Source organism: Ctenocephalides felis, unplaced genomic scaffold (assembly GCF_003426905.1).
Source record: "Ctenocephalides felis isolate EL2017-DRISC unplaced genomic scaffold, ASM342690v1 CF-g0.4_SCAFFOLD_00273, whole genome shotgun sequence".
NCBI classification, from domain to species: domain Eukaryota; kingdom Metazoa; phylum Arthropoda; class Insecta; order Siphonaptera; family Pulicidae; genus Ctenocephalides; species Ctenocephalides felis.
The window spans coordinates 42207-46761 of NW_020536427.1; the positions used below are offsets into that span (position 1 = coordinate 42207).

A 4555-nucleotide genomic window follows, 5' to 3' on the forward strand; every position below is an offset into this window, starting at 1 on the left:
TCGTGAAAATTAAGCCGTCCTCGGCTTATTACATAACATTAGCGAATTTCAGGTTGTAATTAACTGGTACATTAATAACTAAAATCTTTATCTTAATAACTATGAGTTGATACATAATGGATATAACAACTAAAGACATCAATTTTTATTTATATTTTAGTAAATCAAACACTTAGCTAAACCTTAACATTAATATTATAAATTGGACTATTTTTTTTTAAATTCTAGATTTACATTTACATTACATATTTTAGATTTAATTTATTTGTGAAAGAAATATTATTTTTATTATTATTATTTAATCAATAAAATTTAATTGATAATTTGATTTATGTGATAATTAACATTATTCTATGAGATTTATCAAATTAATTAAATGGAATTCAATAATAAGATTTTTTTTTTTTTAGAAAATTTGATAAAGATTATGTTACTTTTCTCGTTTGGTATAAACTTTTTCAATTTGTTGTTGTGCACTTGTACATGTTTATTATGGATCAAAATGGTACTATTTATACTATCGGTTTTTAATATTTTAAAGGGACCTTTCCATAGGGGCAAAAGTTTTTTGCATCGCCGCGGATACGGAGTTTCATCTCTCAAAAGCACATACTCATCGATCTCAAAGGTTTCAGGATTCAAATTTTGATCATAGTTACTTTTAGTTTTTTCTTTATTACTCAGTAAATTCTGTCGAGCGAAACTATTCGCGTGCGATAACCGCGATTTTAACTCATTAACGTAAGTGTCGTAGTTATATTGAAATATAGGTTTTGCTATAGACAGTGGTAATTCTATTTTCCTACCAAAAACTAACTCGAAAGGTGTGTAATTTGTCGCGTTATGTATAGTTGTATTATGGATAAAAACTGCGTATTTTATGCATTTGTCCCAATCTGTTTGGGTTTTGTTAATATAAGATCTCAAGTTTTGAACATAATCCCTATGGATCCTTTCACAAGAGCCATTCGACTCAGGTCTGTACGGGGAAGTTGTTATCTTTTTAATTTTTAGTAATTTGCAAACGTCCTTGAATAAATTGCTAGTAAACGTGGTGCCTTGACCAGATAGAATTTCCTTAGGAAAGCCAAATTTTAAAATAATTTCTGAAACGAATGCATTTGCGACTGTCGAACTTTCTTGATTACAAATGGGGATGGCGCCTGCATATTTCGTTAAGTCGCATATAAATGTCAACAAATATTTATTTCCGGAGTCAGAAACGGGGTAAGGGCCGCAAATATCAATACAAATTTTTTCGAAAGGCTCGCGGGCTGTTGTTGTTATAACTAAAGGTTGCCTTGTTTTCTTACATACTTTATTTTTTTGACAATCAGGACATTTGCTTACATATGATTTAATTTGTTTTCGCATCTTTGGCCATTTGTATATACTACGTATTCTGCTGAACGTTTTTTTATGGCCCAGATGACCTCCCGTATATTGTGATCTATGAAATTGGTTTAAAATCTTACTTATCTCATCCGGTGTTAGGTTTTCAATAATTTTGTCATAATAAATTTTTAATTTGATGTCGGTGTCTCTGAAAATGTATCGTAATAAAATTCTAAAATTTTCTATTGGTATGTGGCAAAAACTTTGAAATTGTGCGGGAGCTGGAATAGCAATGGATTTAATATTTTCTTGAATTCCTTTTGATTATGATAGAGGGTTTTGTTCACCTTGATCGTCGCTCCAGGGTTGTAGATTTAAGTCCTGATTTGGTCCCACGTTTTAAACTTCAAAATCTTCTTCTGAACTTGTTATTATTCTTTTTATTAAATCTTCCAGTTATTATTTTTATTAGAATTATTTTGATGATTTTATATAGATTTTCATCGATTTTAATTGATGCACTTTATTTTTGTATCACTTGATAATTTTAAGAGTTTGCTTATTTTTCACACACTTTTTGTTTTAATTTTTTTAATTTATTTTATTAATTTGCACTCTTATCTCGGAGTTGGATCCCACCGCTGCCACCAAATGAAGAGACGTTAGTAATCAATTTACTAATTAATAATTAAATGTAACCAATTTTTAATAATTCTTGAGTAGATTAGGGTTTTATTTTGAATACTTTTGAATACGAGAATTGGAACATTTGTAGCTCTTCGGGAAGTGTGTGAAATCAAAGAATTTATTTAGATACAAAAATTTATTTATCGTTTTATTATAATATTTCAGTTGTTGCTTGTTCAAGAGTTCAGGACTAACTAACTTATATTTTTACATTTTTAAAATATTTCCAATATTTCTAGTTTTATGATAGCTCGCCGAAGGTACATGAGCTATCATAAACTTTTATTAAGGGTTGTCTGGCAGATGTACAAAATATTCGCAACATTTACCGTTACTTGGGAGTATACATCGTTCAAAGGAATTTACTTATGACTATTATTTATAATTATAAAGAACACAATTCTCAACAATATACTTGTTTTACATATTACCTAACGCCTACTATATTCACGCTGTCATTTATTCATAGTTAATATTTGGCTATTCTGATCAATTCTCGTCCTCGAGAATGTAGTTTTCGAATTTCTTGGGACGTGTGATTGTCCGTTTCAGTGGTTGTATATTGACTGTCTTCTCTTCTTCGTCACTGTTATTAGATTTGTAATCATTGCTGTCGTCTGAGTAACTTGTATCTCGTATTTTTTAGTGTATCGATTGGTAATATGCCACTGTAGAAACGTTCATTACGCTGCATATCTGGCAAATCCTCTATTCGATACCTATCGTGTGGCAACTTTGCTGTGACCACGTAAGGCCCTCTATACTTAGGGCTCAATTTCTTAGACTCGCCTGTGCTCGGTGGTTCAGAACGCATCATGACCAAATCTCCTTCTTGGTATGAGTCGCCTGTGCTTCTTTTCTTATTATACCTTTCTCTTTGTTTACATTGATCTTCTCGTATGTTTTCAATTCCCTCTTTCCTGACTTGTTCAATATCTACTTCTTCTAATTCAATCATGTCAATATCTCTCACTGAGTCGCCTGACTTTGGTTCGTAATTGAATAACAATCGAAACGGAGTTGTCTTAATTGCATTATGGTATGTGGTATTAAAGCTCCATTGGACCTGTTTAAGACTTTTGTCCCAGTCTTTAAAGTGCTCATCTTTTGAGAACGATGCCAAAGCCATTGTTACAAATCTATTTACTCTCTCCACTTGTCCATTTGCCCTTGGTGTTGAAGTAGCATTTCTCACATGTGTAAAATTATTTTGCTTGCAAAAATCTTCAAACGGTTTTCCTGTGAAAGACGTGCCTCTGTCCGTAATTACTCTCACTGGGCACCCAAAGAACGAAATGACTTCTTCTGAAATCTTCTTACTTCCATGACTTTTTGTATCTCGAACAGCTCTAAGTATTGTGTATTTAGTAAACCCATTTACGATTATGATTAAGAAGGTGTTTCCAGCTTTGTTTCTAATGAATGGTCCCAAGTAATCTCTATGCAATGTGTGAAATGGTATTCCTATTAGGGGGACCGGAAAGTAATGTCGTTTCTGCGCATGCCAATACTTGATTGTCATTTGTCAGCTCATTGTTTGGTTCAGAGGCGTACCAAAGACATTGTGAGACATAGTGATTTCTTTACTTATAGACATTTGAATTACAATTTTTTTTGTTGTAATTTTGGGTAAAATGGCAGCCAAATACCAGAAGAGGTACACATCCGGCGTTGCATGCTCTTTGAGTTTCGCAAGGGTAATAACGCAACAGTTGCTACCAAAAACATATGCGATGTTTATCCAAATGCACTGGACATTCATAAATGCCAAAGGTGGTTTTCCAAGTCCAAATCGGGTAATTTTGATCTTTCCGACTCGTATCGATTAGGAAGACCATCAGCGTTAGACAACGACGTGTTAAGGGCGAAAGTGGAAGCAAATCCGTGTCAGACGATCGAGGAATTGTCAAACAGTCTCAACCAACCTTGGTCGACCATCCAAGAACATTTGAAGCAGTTTGGGAAAGTAAGCAGAGCAGGTGTTTGGGTCCCGCATAATCTGTCCGAACAGAATAAGGCTAACCGATCAATCACATGCAACTTATTGCTTCAACGACACAACACAGAAGCGTTTTGCCTCATCCACCATATTCGCCCGATGTTGCACCATCGGATTTCCACTTATTCCGAGGGCTGCAACACTTTTTAAGTGGCAAAACATTTGCAAATTTGGATGATATCCAAAATGCCATCTCTAGATATTTTGCCGAAAAACCAATTAATTTTTATCGATCAGGGATTGAAAATTTACTCACTGAATGGCAAAAGGTTATTGTCAATGATGGAGAATACATCATTGATTAAAAATAAAGACTCGTTAAAAATGTATGTGTTTGTAGTTTAGCGTAAGAAAACGACATTACTTTCCGGTCCCCCTAATATTTTATCTATCGAATGTAGTTTCCCTGGTTTCTTGCCTCCTGGTACCTTTTCATATGGGCATTCAATGCATGCTCCTATTAACTCTACCGTATTTATTATATACACAATGTTCTATTGATCACTTTATTTACCCAAATTACACTATTAAACG

The 4555-nt window shown here is 33.4% G+C and overlaps 1 pseudogene; it reads left to right on the forward strand.

The window, feature by feature from the left end:
* Positions 1-3497: 3497 nt before the first annotated feature.
* Positions 3498-4247, forward strand: LOC113363147 (annotated as a pseudogene).
* The last annotated feature ends 308 nt before the right edge of the window (positions 4248-4555 follow it).